This window comes from Tripterygium wilfordii, chromosome 2 (genome assembly GCF_013401445.1).
Source record: "Tripterygium wilfordii isolate XIE 37 chromosome 2, ASM1340144v1, whole genome shotgun sequence".
NCBI lineage: Eukaryota > Viridiplantae > Streptophyta > Magnoliopsida > Celastrales > Celastraceae > Tripterygium > Tripterygium wilfordii.
In genome coordinates, this window is record NC_052233.1 from 3,450,949 (window position 1) to 3,468,448 (window position 17,500).

The window sequence follows — 17,500 nt, forward strand, 5'->3', positions numbered from 1 at the left end:
CACGTGGGAATCGGAATTTCGCTGGATTGGTCGTGTCTTACACAATGAGTGGATTGGATGCGTGGGCATTGGTGTGGGCATCCTATCCAAATCGCTCGACGTCTTGATCCGCTCACGAGGGCTTGGCTTGGCCTTTCAGCTCGGGGTGCTTGGCTTGGGCAACTGAGCCGGGCACTCCTCGTCGGAATCGAAAGTGGGCGCTCGGCAAGGATGCCCTTGCCCAGCGCCCATATGTGGGAATCGTAATTTCGCTGGATTGGTCGTGTCTTGCACAATGAGCGGATTGGATGCGTGGGCATTGGTGTGGGCATCCTATCCAAATCGCTCGACGTCTTGATCCGCTCACGAGTGCTTGGCTTGGCCTTTCAGCTCGGGGTGCTTGGCTTGGGCAACTGAGTCGTGCACACCTCACCGGAATCGAAAGTGCGCGCTCGGCAAGGATGCCCTTGCCCAGTGCCCATATGTGGGAATCGGAATTTCGCTGGATTGGTCGTGTCTTGCACAATGAGCGGATTGGATGCGTGGGCATCCTATCCAAATCGTTCGACGTCTTGATCCGCTCACGAGTGCTTGGCTTGGCCTTTCAGCTCGGGGTGCTTTGCTTGGGCAACTGAGCCGGGCACTCCTCGTCGAAATCGAAAGTGGGCACTCGGCAAGGATGCCCTTGCCCAGCGCCCATATGTGGGAATCGAAATTTCGCTGGATTGGTCGTGTCTTGCACAATGAGCGGATTGGATGCGTGGGCATTGGTGTGGGCATCCTATCCAAATCGCTCGACGTCTTGATCCGCTCACGAGTGCTTGGCTTGGCCTTTCAGTCGGGGTGCTTGGCTTAGGCAACTGAGTCGTGCACTCCTCGTCGGAATCGGAAGTGGGCTCTTTGCAAGGATGCCCTTGCCTAGTGCCCACATGTGGGAATCGGAATTTGACTGGGTAGGTCGTTTCTCGCACAATGAGCGGATTGGATGCGTGGGAATTGGTGTGGGCATCCTAGCCAAATCGCCCGCTGTCTTGATCCGCTCACGAGTGCTGGGCATGGCCTTTCAGCTCGGGGTGCTTGGCTTGGGCAACTGAGCCGTGCACTCCTCGTCGGAATCAGAAGTGGGCTCTTTGCAAGGATGCCCTTGCCTAGTGCCCACATGTGGGAATCGGAATTTCGCTGCGTAGGTCGTTTCTCGCACAATGAGCGGATTAGATGCGTGGGAATTGGTGTGGGCATCCTATCCAAATCGCTCGCCGTCTTGATCCGCTCATGAGTGCTTGGCATGGCCTTTCAGCTCGGGGTGCTTGGCTTGGGCAACTGAGCCGTGCACTCCTTGTCGGGATAGAAATGTGCTTGGCCGGTGACGGTGTACCAAGCCTAGAGTTGCGAGCAATTGTTTGCTTGGGAAACCAAGTCAAGCGATGTGAGTGGTTATTAGGCGAGGGAAGCCAAGGTGCTAGCCTTCCTTGTGGGAAACAATCGTGTCTATCATCTCGTGCGTGGCTTCTCTAGGTTATTCCACAGGTTTGTGATTCTACTTCTTGCGGATGGCCTCGTGGAGCTGTGTGCGTGTACGTACAACACGTGAGTTGTGTTTTGGTTGTGTTTGTTGGCAGGCTCCGTTCTTGTGGACCGAACTGTCTACGCTCAACCACTTTTCAATCATGGCCCAAGCATATGCGTCTTGTGGCAAGTCCCTCGTTCCTGTGTTGCATACCTATCTCGATGGTATTCGATGGCCTCGTTGCTTGTTTTCATCTCGTGCCCTTTTTGGGCATGGGAAGAACTAGTTGGCGCTTTGCATGTTCCTTTGTAAGCCATTGGCTTATGACTCGGCCCATGCTTGGTTGCTTGACCCTCGGATGCTGAAAATTAAGTGGGCAAAGGGTTGAAAAACCCTTTTGATAAGCCCGAGTGTAGCGCTCGTCGCTCGAACCGAAAGACGGTGTGGCTCACCTTGGCATTCTTGAACCATGGGTTCTCGTAATGACCATGCGTTGTCCCAGTCGTCCAGGGGAAAGCTACCTGGTTGATCCTGCCAGTAGTCATATGCTTGTCTCAAAGATTAAGCCATGCATGTCTAAGTATGAACTAATTCAGACTGTGAAACTGCGAATGGCTCATTAAATCAGTTATAGTTTGTTTGATGGTATCTACTACTCGGATAACCGTAGTAATTCTAGAGCTAATACGTGCAACAAACTCCGACTTCTGGAAGGGATGCATTTATTGGATAAAAGGTCAACGCGGGCTTTGCCCGTTGCTCTGTTGATTCATGATAACTTGACGGATCGCACGGCCATCGTGCCGGCGACGCATCATTCAAATTTCTGCCCTGTCAACTTTCGATGGTAGGATAGAGGCCTACCATGGTATTGACGGGTAACGGAGAATTAGGGTTCGATTCTGGAGAGGGAGCCTGAGAAACGGCTACCAGCAGTACTAGCAATACAGCAAGAAGAGCTTGAGGTTAGCCAACCAGAAAGAGCCACCTTGAAGAGCAGCAGCCAAACCAGTAAAAAGCAAGAAAGACTCTGAGAGAGCAACCCCACAACAAAGCCAACCCAACAATCTCCAGAACAGGCCAGGGAACTTGCAAAGATAAGCACAGCTGCAGCCCCATACAGAAGACAAGGATAGCCATCATCTTTGACCAGCTTAAAGCCAGCAAGCAGAACACCCACAGAAGCCTGAGCCCCAAGACCATCCCAGACCAAACGATACAACATATCCAGAACATAAGCTTCCAGACTATACCAGAGACTATAATGCAAGCAAGCAGCTCCAGAATCCAGCTCCAACTTACTCAGAAATCTACACCAGTTAGAAAGGAGAAAAACTCCTAAACCCCAATCAGAACTGAAGGACCCCATCCAGACCACATTCCAGCCACTAATCAAGCAAGAGAACCAATCCACCCCAGGACTATCTAGCATCCAGTTAGGCACATCCCATTTCTTCTTCAAGCAGCAACCAAACAGTCTGAACTGAAGACAACCCTCCATCCTGCCCCAAGAAAGCCAAACTAACAGAGACAGACAGATATCAACCTCCACCATTAGAATTAGAGTCTTTAACATAGAAGTAAAAGACTGTGAAAAACATAATTTGAAATCTATGCATTAGAGAGTCCACAGATAGGCTAGTACCCTCAAAAGCCCTTCTGTTTCTCTCCTGCCAAATCAAATAAACCACCAACCCTAGGGAAACTCTTCTCATTCTAGCATCAGGCCGTCTCCTTCCAGTCTTAAGGCCTCTAATGGCACTATTCAGAGTGGACATATTCCTATTAATCCTTAACCAGCACCTAATCCTTCTCCATAGAGTAGCTGTCCAGTTACAAGCAAAGAAAAGATGTCTATGAGACTCCTCTTCTTGCCTACAAAAAAGACAATAAGTATCAGTGGGAATGAATTTGAGCCTGTCCCTAGTTCTAAGCCTTCCCAAAACAGCCAGCCAAAGAACAAAACTGTATCTAGGCAGAGACCAATGCTCCCAAACCACCCTTTCCCAAGAGACTTTAACACCTTTGTGCCTAAAGAATTCATAGGCATTAGCAGCAAAAGAGCCAGAACCTTGTTGCCAACCCTGCATAGTATTAATTGTTTGATAAGAAGTCCCACTCTCTTGCAGCAAGTTGTCTTTAAGAGAGATTATAGCCTTCCACATAGGAGAAGACGATCTCTGCCAATCTGCTTCCCAGATAGATATATGAGCCAAATAGAAGTGATGAACCCATTGAATCCATAGAGAATCAGTTTTCAAGTGAATTTTCCAGAGATGCTTGGCCAAGAAGCCATTGTTCCTAGCCTTTAAATCAAACAAACCCAAACCTCCTTCATTCTTAGGCAGACAGACTGTCCTTCAAGCCACCAGAGCAGAATTCCCCTTCAAAACATTGCCATTCCAAAGAAAGTTCCTGCAAATTCTAGTAATCTGCCTTAGGACTTGAGCTGGCATGGGAAATATGCTAAGCCAAAACTGCACAATTCCCTGCAAGACAGACTTAAGGAGCTCAAGTCTCCCAGCAAAAGACAGATGCTTCCCCATCCAACTCTGAATGACTGAATCCAGCTTATGCAAAAGAGGAAAGAATTGGCTAGCAAGCAGTCTGTGAGGACTGAGAGGAACACCTAGATACTTGAAAGGAAAAACACCCTCCATAAACCCAGTGGTTTGGAGAATACCCTGCTTAACTGCATTGCTTACCCCACCAAAGTAGATAGAAGATTTACTGGCATTTATCTCCAACCCAGATATCCTTCCAAACTCCAACAACTGCTGATAAAGAATCTGCACAGAAACCAAATCACCATGAGAAAATAGAAGAACATCATCAGCAAAAGCAAGATGACATAATCTGTGAACATCACACTTAGGGTGAAACTGGAAGCCAGGCAGATTAGAGGCTACAGCTAACATTCTGGAGAAGTATTCCATGCAAGAGATAAATAAATAAGGAGATAAAGGGTCCCCTTGCCTAATTCCACTCTTGCCTTGAAAGATGCCATACAAGTTCCCATTAACTGACACAGAGAAGGAGGTGGATTCAACACATTTCATAATTAAACTAACAAACCTAGCAGGAAAGCCAAGGGTCAATAGCAACTGCCTCAAAAAAGGCCACTGAACAGAGTCAAAGGCCTTCCTGAAATCAATTTTAACCAAACATCTAGGAGAAGCCCTTTTCCTGCCATACTGCCTAAGCAGTTCTTGCACCAAATTAATGTTATCAGTCATCTTCCTACCTCCCAGAAAAGCATTTTGGGCAGAACTAATAATACTCTGTAAAGCAGCAGCCAATCTGGTAGCCAGAATTTTGGAAATGACCTTGTATATGACATTACAACAAGAAATTGGCCTGAAATCAGCCACTGAGGTAACACTAGGCAATTTAGGAATTAAAGCAATAACAGAATGATTAATTTGCCTCAATATCTCCCCAGTAGAGAAGAAGTCCTGAATTGCAAGACAGAAATCCTCCCCCACAACCTCCCAAGACTTCTTGAAAAACACAGAAGAGTAACCATCCGGTCCAGGGGCTTTATCATCACCAATGCTGAATAAAGTAGTCCTAATTTCATCATTAGACACAGGAGCCAAAAGGGGGCCATAGGCTGAATCATCAAGGCAGGGACCAGAGTGAACAATAGCCTCCACTAGGGGTTGAGTATCCTTAGAAGACCCCAGATGCTGCTGAAAATAATTCACAAACTCCTCACCCATTTCATCTATAGAAGAAGTAAGTAAACCAGAACCAGTCTGAATAGCAGGAATGTAGTTCCTTCTATGCTTCTGGTTCATTAGAGCATGGAAGAAACTAGAGCTTCTATCACTTTCCTTGAAGTAGGAATTCTTTAGCTTCTGACAGTAAAACATCTTCTCAGCAGCCTTAAGGTTCATCAGGTTTAGCCTCAACTGCTTGTCCTGCAATAATAACTGAGCATTATCCCTATCATTTTGAAAAATGGTCTGGTGAGACTCTAAATCTGCAGCGGCTTTAGCAACTCTGGAAGAAATGTGACTATAATGCAACTTATTAAGCTCCTTTAAATGCCCCTTCAGGTTTTTAAGCTTCCTACAGAGAAGATACATAGGAGAGCCGTAAGCTTGAAGAAACCAGTTAGCATCCACTAACTCTCTGTACCTCGGATGGTCAGTCCACATGTTAAAGAATTTAAAGGGTCTTCTACCCTGCTTCTGCCAAGCACCAAGCTGGATCCTAGCTGGAGAATGATCAGAGAATGCACCAGGGGGTAAGAACTGAACAATAGACTGCATTTGCATAGCAGGCCAAAGGGTATTCACCATAACCCTATCAATTTTACTCCAAATATTCCCATTAGACCAGGAAAAATGACAGCCAGTAAAGTTTAAATCCTCGAGCCCCAGATCAGAACAACAATTCCTAAAATCAGAAACTTCATAACTGGTAACCAGATCTCCATTGTGCTTATCAGATTGAGAGAGAATAGAATTGAAATCCCCAAGGACAAGCCAAGGAGATGTAGAAGACCATCTTCTCAAATCATCCCACAACCCCCTCCTAGCAGAGATAGTGTTGAAACCATAAACAAAAGTGGCAGTAAAATTAAATTGCTGCTCCAAGCTAGTGATATTCACATGAATGCCCTGAGGAGTATAATCCAATAGCTCAACATTGACAGTGGAAGGATTCCAAAATAAAACAATTCTGGCAGTTCTGGCCACATCAACATTAGAAAGAAAATTCCAGTACTTCAACCTAAACTTATGCATGAAATCAAGCTTAGAAGAAGTAAGCTTCGTTTCCATCAAACCACAAACATCAATCTTATTCTTCTTCATGAGGCTGACCACCTCATGCTGCTTCAGAGGACTATTAAGCCCCCTGACATTCCAACTGTACAGAAGCATTAAATAGTAGGGGGAGATCCCCCACCACCTCCAGATGCTCTCATAGCATGCTTCTTAGCACTGCTTCTAGTGGTAACACCCTCTGCAGCATCAACACCATCTTCACTCCTAAATCCAGCTATAGGATCAACAGCCTTATTCTTATCATTCTGAACTTCTTTAGTACCACTTCCTTCAGCTGAAAATCTGCTTTGGAACCTCTGCTTCTTACCATACTTCCTGCCCCTAATCAATTCCCATCCTTCACCCCCATCTTCATTAGATAAAGAATCCCCACCTTGCTGCCCAGCAACAGTCTTCCTTTTCTGCTCAATTAGAGTAGTAACTGAACCCAACCTATCCAGAACACTACCCCTTTTATTGACATCACCAAAACCACTGCCCTGCCTGCCTGCACTTGTTGAGCCAGAAACAATAGGGGCCTTTGAACATACACCAGTAGTATGCCCTAGAACCCTGCAGTGCTTACAAAACTTAGGCAAAGTTTCATACTCCACCATTTGATCCAGAGGAGTCCCATTAGGCAACAAGATTTCAATGTTATGAGGGAGATCATCTAGCAAGTCAATCTCCACCAACACCCTAGCATATGATAGCCTAGACAGATTGGAAGTCAGTCTGTCACATTGAAGAGGCTTACCAAGCACACTAGCAATCTTAGAAAGACATTTTAAGGACGACTGAGAGCTCTTTCTTGATTCTATGGGTGGTGGTGCATGGTTGACTGAGAGCTCTTTCTTGATTCTATGGGTGGTGGTGCATGGCCGTTCTTAGTTGGTGGAGCGATTTGTCTGGTTAATTCCGTTAACGAACGAGACCTCAGCCTGCTAACTAGCTACGCGAAGGCATCCCTCCGTGGCCAGCTTCTTAGAGGGACTACGGCCGCTTAGGCCGAGGAAGTTTGAGGCAATAACAGGTCTGTGATGCCCTTAGATGTTCTGGGCCGCACGCTCGCTACACTGATGTATTCAACGAGTCTATAGCCTTGGCCGACAGGCCCGGGTAATCTTTGAAATTTCATCGTGATGGGGATAGATCATTGCAATTGTTGGTCTTCAACGAGGAATTCCTAGTAAGCGCGAGTCATCAGCTCGCGTTGACTACGTCCCTGCCCTTTGTACACACCGCCCGTCGCTCCTACCGATTGAATGGTCCGGTGAAGTGTTCGGATCGCGGCGACGTGGGTGGTTCGCCGCTGGCGACGTCGCGAGAAGTCCACTGAACCTTATCATTTAGAGGAAGGAGAAGTCGTAACAAGGTTTCCGTAGGTGAACCTGCGGAAGGATCATTGTCGAAACCTGCAAGGCATAACGACCCGCGAACAAGTGAAAACTAACGCGAGCGATGGGCCTTTTTGGCCGATCGCTCGAAGTCCAAGGGGAGGGATGTGGGAAACTACAGCCCCTCTTCCACGGGCACAACGAACCCCGGCGCAAATTGCGCCAAGGAACCAAAAAAAGATGTGCGCTCCCTTCGCTTGGAAACAGTGTCGCAGGGGGTTGCTTCGTCGTCCATATTATATATGAAACGACTCTCGGCAACGGATATCTCGGCTCTCGCATCGATGAAGAACGTAGCGAAATGCGATACTTGGTCTGAATTGCAGAATCCCGTGAACCATCGAGTTTTTGAACGCAAGTTGCGCCCGAAGCCTTCAGGCCGAGGGCACGCCTGCCTGGGTGTCACGCAACGTCGCCAACAATCCCCTCACCCCCTGCATCGGGAATAGTTAGGGGTGTTGGACCAAGACTTAGTGTCTAGTCAACATTATGTTTTTGATGATTGTGTATGATTGTATACTAAAATGTGTGTGAGCATGCTTGACTTGAACATATCCTAAAATGCTAGAAAACATGCTTAAATGGTTATTTGGTTAATTGTTTAATATCTTAATTGTGCATATACACTTAAATGAAGGCTTATGCATATCTCTATGTGAATTTGATATCTATATATTTTTGAGATAGTGTTGGAAATTTAGTTTTGAAAACAAGCATACATGGACTAAGTTAGGACATTAATCTTCTAATGATCATAATTTATCTTATCCAACTTAGGTCCAAATGACTTGAAACTTGAACCACATGCACATAAAAGTCTAATATATGTTCTAGGACTATAATCATGATAAATTAAGTGCATCACATACACATTTGGTCATATGCTTAAATTCCGCCAAAACTAGGTCTTACCTAATTTTGTGCATGTGTTCTTTGTGAACGTGGTGAACCAAATGAACTTCGATTTAAATGAAATTTTGTGTGCATCTTATTTTTATCACTATGAACATATTTGACTTAGTAAAGTTCAAGAGAAAAGGTCATTTACACTGAGTTTGCAAAATGACATTGAATTTACACTTAAAATTTATCGATTTCACTATTAGTGACTTATTTGCTTGGTTGAGTGACCAAACGATTTCCGATTGTTATGAAATTTTATGTGGACATTCTAATATATATTAAATGATTTATCATGCACTAATATGAATTTTCTGGGTTGTTTTTCTAATGTAATTAACCTATGCGCTCTATATGAAGCTCTTTGAGCTTACATGCAATTGGGGAGTTCTACCTCCTATTTCTTTGTAGGTTAATCATCATGATGATGTTATATCACTCAGAATTCAGTTTGCTCAAGTGAATTGAAGTCCGGTTTTCAAGTATGAGCTTGGATCTCTAGAAAACCAAGAAAAACCTATGTTCATCAACCTTCCACTAAGGCATTTTGATTGATGATTGGAATTAGCCTTGGAGCTGTATAATATGGATATATTGGTGCTGTCAAATTCAGAGTTTGAAGTCAAGATTCAGACATGGACATTAAATGTTACACAAGGTGTCCGATTTAAGCAATATATGCCACATGAAGACATTTGTGCATGAAGGCTATACGGACTAAGTATATGAAGTCTAGAGCAGTTGAAATTAATTGATTTAATGTTCTAGAAGATGTCTCAAGCTTTGGAAAATGTCTCTACACATTTGAAATCAAGAGACCAAGCTTGCTTAAAGATTGCAGGGAATGTTAAAGAGCTCATTTGAATTCAAGAGAGATACATGTTTAAATTTGCTTGGCTATGAAGTTGCCAACAAGGTCTTTTCAAGAATGTTATTGCAAGCATGTGTGAAGGGTCAGCCTTGCTATTGGGACATGTTGGTCACGTGAATGATCTCTTGTCTTCATCAAACAAGATCTTGCACATGCTTCCTTTATTGAGGTCAATGATCAGATTTTTGTGAGAAGAAAATTGATGAAGCTAAAGGACAAATGCAATGGTTGAAATTTGTAAGAGATGAGAAAGTATATTTTGCAACTAGACAAGACTTAGATTATGAAGATATTCTTGAAGACTACAAGCTCCAACGGTACACTATTCTATGGTCGAGATTGAATTATTTTGAATTATGAATGGATCAGATTACAACAAGACTTGAAGGGTTAAGATGACCATTTAAAAGGTGAATCCAATGGTTGTGCATAAGACCATATTCTTGCTTGCAATTTTTGACTTAAAAGAAGATCTTACTTGATTTTTGGAGTCAAAGATGGCTGCAAGTTGCTACACATTTTGTAGGAAATCGTTGGAGATACCAAGGCCAAGATTTGGTGTAAGTTTGATCAAATGGTCAAAGATGACAAAATTGTTGGAGATACCAAGGCCAAGATTTGGTGCAAGTTTGATCAAATGGTCAAAGATGGCTGCAAGTGCACATGACAACTCAAATCTTGCAAAGCTAGACTTGGAAAATGATGCAAGTGCAACGGCTACATATTGTAAGGTCAAGATTTAATGATCTATTCATTCAATGGTCGAGATCTGCACATGTAATTGAAGGTCGAGATTTGAAGATGGAAAAAGATCCAATGGTAGAAATCACAAGAGCTTGGTAAATTATAAAGAGGGGTTCTTCCTCATTCCAACTTGGAGAAGCCAAAATTATATTGAAGAAATTCTTGCTCTTAAAGCTTTCAAGCTAGTTTGTGCCATTGAATCCAAGCTTCTACCCAAGCCACTCTAAAGGCTTCCTCACTATTTTGCTTTTGCAAAGAGGGAGTGCTTCTCATTTGGCTTCTTATTTTCAGATTCGAAAATCCTCATTATTCTTCATTTTCTATCCAACCCGTGAGGTGATATTGTGATTCTTGAGTGTTCCTCAACCCCATTTGCTTAGTGCAAACCTTGAGTGAACCATTTATACCGAACACTTGTAAAAGTCCCTTCATTGGGCAAAAACCTTGTTGAGGTTGAGTTTAAGGGAGGGCTTGAAACCCTTGGTTGTAAAGTTTGAAGATTGTCTTGAAATCTTCAGTTTTAAGGGTGACCTAAAAACCCTTGTGAGTTTTGTGGAGCTCTTGAGAAAACCACATCCTTAGTGGAGGTTGAAAAATCCTAGGTTGGTGAACCTAGGTAGTAGATGTGGGAGAAGAGTCTCCGAACTACTATAAATTTCTGTGTGGACTTTCTTGATTGCATTGCTTGCTTGTTGATTGATTAAGTGTTTTGATTGCAGAATTTTCTGAACCACTAGTCTGTCCATGCACTGTTCACATAGCTAAACTTTGAATTTTAATCTGAATTTTTGATATAGTATTCATTAGGGTGTTGTGATACTGCATACCCAATTTCATTGAATTCTGACTTGATTTGCTAGGTGAAATTTGAGTTGTAAAATCTGTGCGCAGTGTGTTGTTTGAAAAATTCTGTTTTTGCAATTCCTTGATTATTTGATAATTGATCATTCACCATATTGTATCACATCTTGCATTGAAATGAATATTGATTAGGATAATCATTAGAGTTCAAATTTGTGTGCTAATTGTTAATTGACATTGATTTCCTTTTAAATTATAAAAAGATATTCCTATCGGAATTTGGGGACACAATTCACCCCCCCTCTTGTGTTAAGTACGATCCATCAATTGGTATCGGAGCAGGTTTGCTAAAACATAGGATTAACACCCTTATTAGCATTTTTATGACTTACACAAATTTGCATGTTGAGGCCGAAAGCCTTTCTATGGATATTCCACCTATCTTTGATGGTGACTATCCATTTTGGAAGAATAGAATGAGAATATTTATTAAATCTAGAGACATAGATGTATGGAGGGTAGTAAAGGATGGTCCTCATTGTCCTAGTAGGAGTAGAGGAGATGAATGGACAAATAAGGACATTGAATTAATGTGCTTAAATGTTTATGCTATTAATCTCTTTCATATCTCTCTTAGTAGGTGTGGACTTGACCATATTTCCGGATGTACAAATGCAAAGCAAGTTTGGGAAATGATGGAAAGAAAGTATGAAAGGTCAAATGGCGATGTGTGCCTAGTGACCAAAGTGGAGGAGACCTCTAGTGATAAAGAGGAAGAAATCAAGGCCAACCTTTGCTTGGTGGCAAAGGAAGAAGAGTTATCATCCATTCCGGATGATATGGTAAATGATTCTACACTACCCACTTATGATGAATTGAGTAATGTGTATGATGAATTATGTGATGCTCATGGTGACTTAATTTCTAAATACAAGCATGCTACAAAAGAAATATCTAGGCTTGTGAAAATTGAGAAATCACATGTGGATGAGATTAATGACTTGAATGATAAGTATGTTGATCTAAATGCAAAGCATGATAGTATATATTTATCTCTTGATGCTTTGATGAAAGAAAATGAAAATCTTAGAAATGAATTATCTATGCATGCTTCTAGTAGTAACATGGAAAATTGTAATACTTCAAAGATTCATGATTTGAATGCCTTGCATGCTAGAGTGAATGAGTTAGAACAAGAGTTGAGAACATGGGATGAGCATGAATGTATAATTTTGAACAACTCTACTTCTTTGCAACTTGAGCTTGATGATGTGAAAGAAAAGTATAGGATGTTAGAAATTCAATTTTCTAAATTCTCTATGAGTTCATCAAAGCTTGATGAGTTGCTTGCCTCTCAAAGACACTACCTTGATAAGAGTGGACTTGGATTTGATCCTACGAAACTCAAAGAAACCTTGAGTAGTGTTAGTACCATAGCCAAGCCTTCAAAAGGCAAGGCCAAGCTAGCTCATCCCATGGGTGAGACTAGTACCTCTAGGGAAACTCATCCTAGACTAAGGAGAGTTCAACTAAGGAGGTTGTGGGTGCCAAAGGGTTTGTGTGATATTGATGTGAAAGCATATGTGAAGAATTATTTTAATATTAATGTATATGCAATTGTGGCCACTAACCCTAAAGGATCCAATGTTTGGATACCTAAAACGTCTTGATCATACTTTATTTAGATGTGCTATGCATTAGTTTGGGATACTAGGCTTTATTGATTTGTTTCTCCTTTAAAAAAAAATAAAAAAAAAAAAAAAATTGAATGCTAGAACCTAAATGAAGGGGCTAACCAAATATGATTTTTAATGATTGTCATTGAAAACGATTTTATTAGGTTATATGATGCTTGGATGTTGTATGAGAGTTATGCATTTATACTATTTTTAATCTTTATTGAAAAAGATTGCAAATTAAGCATGAAATGCATGATATGTATGACAAAGGTTGAATATGAGGAAATCATTGAACAAATTATTTTTGTAATTTTTGTATGAAGAGAAAACCTAAAGTTATCCACTTTAGGAGTTTTAATTTAAAGATGCTTTTTCTTGAATACAAAAGAAAATCTGGAGAAGTTTGATGATAAAAGTGATATTTGTATTCTTCTTGATTACTTATCTCTTTCTAGTGCACACAATGCTTTTGATGCTAAGCCTAGAATGGTTAAGGAAAGTGTTTGTGTTAATTTTTATGATATAACCACACTTGAGGTCAATGTGCTTGTAGAGAAATAATTTTCAGATTTGAAGGACCTTGGACATCCCAAGGAGTTAATCTAAAATGGTACCCGTGGGGTACTTATTTTGGATGAGGATGCACCATTGGTGAAGAGCTCAAAAGAAGATGAAGATCTCAAATGATGAAGCAACACCAATTGGTGAGGAAAGTGTGCAACCCTTGGGGGAGCAACTTTAAATCAAGGAAAATATATTCAAAACATGGACAAGCACAAACACTCTAAGGAATGAACAAATATTAAAGGAATATCATCAAGATGCTCAAACAAAAAGCTAGGAGGGTTTCGACGGTCATTTCTTAAACCTTTAAACTCCTTTGCATTATTTTTGTTAGATGCTTAACTTTAACTCAATTGCATTTGGGATGTTTGATTTTGGATGATATATGCTTTAGACATGATTAAATGATGATGATACGTGCATTAAGTTTGAATGAAGCATCATGGGTGCATATTTGCTTAATTGGTATCTCTTGTTGTTTTTAATTGGATTGGAATACATTGATGATATGTGGTATGCATATTTTCTCAAATATTCATTGGTATGCATGATTGAAGGGGGAGCATGCCCTAAGTCTAGAAATTCATGTTTTATCATTAATTGAAAAAGATAGAACGTATGTTAAGTTTCTTAAGTGAACTTGTTGCATCTCTATAATTTGGAAGCAATATGTGGAATACATGACTTCTAGTGTGCTTTTATTACTATTCATGAATGCATGTATTTGGTTGGTGTCAACTTCTCTCCCTATTCCCTCTGATTGACTACATTATGGGGAAGAGATAATGATTAGAAAAGATGCATTAAAATGACATATTCTAAATTGGTATACTTTCATGCGATATTTAGTATTTGACCTTTTATTGACGAAACATACTTATCTTGTATCAAGCATGATGCATCCTTAAACTAGCACTTGAACTGACATATGAAATGGTTTATAGACCAAAGTTTAAGGGGGAGTGCATTTGGCATGTTTTGGTGAGAAGTATGTATGCTACTATACTTGAAGTGAGGGAGAGCTAATATGAACATTACTTTGTACTCGATCTATAGCTCACTTCATTTGCATGATTGGAAACAATTAAGAATTTGAGTATAAAATGAGAATTTCAATTAAATCTTAAGATCTTTTTGATAATTACAAAAAGGGGGGAGAAAAAATATAGTTTTTGGATAAAGATTGTAGTTCTTGGAAAAAATGGTACATCTTTAGAAAACTACATTGCACATTTTGGAATCATCAAAAAGGGGGAGATTGTTGGACCAAGACTTAGTGTCTAGTCAACATTGTGTTTTTGATGATTGTGTATGATTGTATACTAAAATGTGTGTGAGCATGCTTGACTTGAACATATCCTAAAATGCTAGAAAACATGCTTAAATGGTTATTTGATTAATTGTTTAATATCTTAATTGTGCATATACACTTAAATGAAGGCTTATGCATATCTCTATGTGAATTTGATATCTATATATTTTTGAGATAGTGCTGGAAATTTAGTTTTGAAAACAAACATACATGGACTAAGTTAGGGAATTAATCTTCTAATGATCATAATTTATCTTAACCAACTTAGGTCCAAATGACTTGAAACTTGAACCACATGCACATAAAAGTCTAATATATGTTCTAGGACTATAATCATGATAAATTAAGTGCATCACATACACATTTAGTCATATGCTTAAATTCCGCCAAAACTAGGTCTTACCTAATTTTGTGCATATGTGTTCTTTGTGAACGTGGTGAACCAAATGAACTCCGATTTAAATGAAATTTTGTGTGCATCTTAGTTTTATCACTATGAACATATTTGACTTAGTAAAGTTCAAGAGAAAAGGTCATTTACAGTGAGTTTGTAAAATGACATTGAATTTACACTTAAAATTTATCGATTTCACTATTAGTGACTTATTTGCTTGGTTGAGTGACCAAACGATTTCCGATTGTTATGAAATTTTATATGGACATTCTAATATATATAAAATGATTTATCATGCAGTAATATGAATTTTCTGGGTTGTTTTTCTAATGTAATTAACCTATGCGCTCTATATGAAGCTCTTTGAGCTTACATGCAATTGGGGAGTTCTACCTCCTATTTCTTTGTAGGTTAATCATCATGAGGATGTTATATCACTCAGAATTCAGTTTGCTCAAGTGAATTGAAGTCCGGTTTTCAAGTATGAGCTTGGATCTCTAGAAAACCAAGAAAAACCTTTGTTCATCAACCTTCCACTAAGGCATTTTGATTGATGATTGGAATTAGCCTTGGAGCTGTATAATATGGATATATTGGTGCTGTCAAATTCAGAGTTTGAAGTCAAGATTCAGACATGGACATTAAATGTTACACAAGGTGTCCGATTTAAGCAATATATGCCACATGAAGACATTTGTGCATGAAGGCTATACGGACCAAGTATATGAAGTCTAGAGCAGTTGAAATTAATTGATTTAATGTTCTAGAAGATGTCTCAAGCTTTGGAAAATGTCTCTACACATTTGAAATCAAGAGACCAAGCTTGCTTAAAGATTGCAGGGAATGTTAAAGAGCTCATTTGAATTCAAGAGAGATACATGTTTAAATTTGCTTGGCTATGAAGTTGCCAACAAGGTCTTTTCAAGAATGTTATTGCAAGCATGTGTGAAGGGTCAGCCTTGCTATTGGGACATGTTGGTCACGTGAATGATCTCTTGTCTTCATCAAACAAGATCTTGCACATGCTTCCTTTATTGAGGTCAATGATCAGATTTTTGTGAGAAGAAAATTGATGAAGCTAAAGGACAAATGCAATGGTTGAAATTTGTAAGAGATGAGAAAGTATATTTTGCAACTAGACAAGACTTAGATTATGAAGATATTCTTGAAGACTACAAGCTCCAACGGTACACTATTCTATGGTCGAGATTGAATTATTTTGAATTATGAATGGATCAAATTACAACAAGACTTGAAGGGTTAAGATGACCATTTAAAAGGTGAATCCAATGGTTGTGCATAAGACCATATTCTTGCTTGCAAGTTTTGACTTAAAAGAAGATCTTACTTGATTTTTGGAGTCAAAGATGGCTGCAAGTTGCTACACATTTTGTAGGAAATCGTTGGAGATACCAAGGCCAAGATTTGGTGTAAGTTTGATCAAATGGTCAAAGATGACAAAATTGTTGGAGATACCAAGGCCAAGATTTGGTGCAAGTTTGATCAAATGGTCAAAGATGGCTGCAAGTGCACATGACAACTCAAAGCTTGCAAAGCTAGACTTGGAAAATGATGCAAGTGCAACGGCTACATATTGTAAGGTCAAGATTTAATGATCTATTCATTCAATGGTCGAGATCTGCACATGTAATTGAAGGTCGAGATTTGAAGATGGAAAAAGATCAAATGGTAGAAATCACAAGAGCTTGGTAAATTATAAAGAGGGGTTCTTCCTCATTCCAACTTGGAGAAGCCAAAATTATATTGAAGAAATTCTTGCTCTCAAAGCTTTCAAGCTAGTTTGTGCCATTGAATCCAAGCTTCTACCCAAGCCACTCTAAAGGCTTCCTCACTATTTTGCTTTTGCAAAGAGGGAGTGCTTCTCATTTGGCTTCTTATTTTCAGATTCGAAAGTCCTCATTATTCTTCATTTTCTATCCAACCCGTGAGGTGATATTGTGATTCTTGAGTGTTCCTCAACCCCATTTGCTTAGTGCAAACCTTGAGTGAACCATTTATACCGAACACTTGTAAAAGTCCCTTCATTGGGCAAAAACCTTGTTGAGGTTGAGTTTAAGGGAGTGCTTGAAACCCTTGGTTGTAAAGTTTGAAGATTGTCTTGAAATCTTCAGTTTTAAGGGTGACCTAAAAACCCTTGTGAGTTTTGTGGAGCTCTTGAGAAAACCACATCCTTAGTGGAGGTTGAAAAATCCTAGGTTGGTAAACCTAGATAGTAGATGTAGGAGAAGAGTCTCCGAACTACTATAAATTGCTGTGTGGACTTTCTTGATTGCATTGGTTGCTTGTTGATTGATTAAGTGTTTTGATTGCAGAATTTTCTGAACCACTAGTCTGTCCATGCATTGAAATGAATATTGATTAGGATAATCATTAGAGTTCAAATTTGTGTGCTAATTGTTAATTGACATTGATTTCCTTTTAAATTATAAAAAGATATTCCTATAGGAATTTGGGGACACAATTCACCCCCCTCTTGTGTTAAGTACGATGCATCAATTGGTATCGGAGCAGGTTTGCTAAAACATAGGATTAACACCCTTATTAGCATTTTTATGA

The 17,500-nt window shown here is 40.2% G+C and overlaps 1 non-coding gene across 1 annotated transcript; it reads left to right on the forward strand.

Annotated features, from left to right (window-relative positions):
• The first annotated feature begins 7,907 nt into the window (after positions 1–7,907).
• Positions 7,908–8,063, forward strand: LOC119983796. Its single transcript, XR_005464720.1, has one exon. It is a non-coding gene; the product is annotated as a 5.8S ribosomal RNA (ribosomal RNA).
• Positions 8,064–17,500: the final 9,437 nt, after the last annotated feature.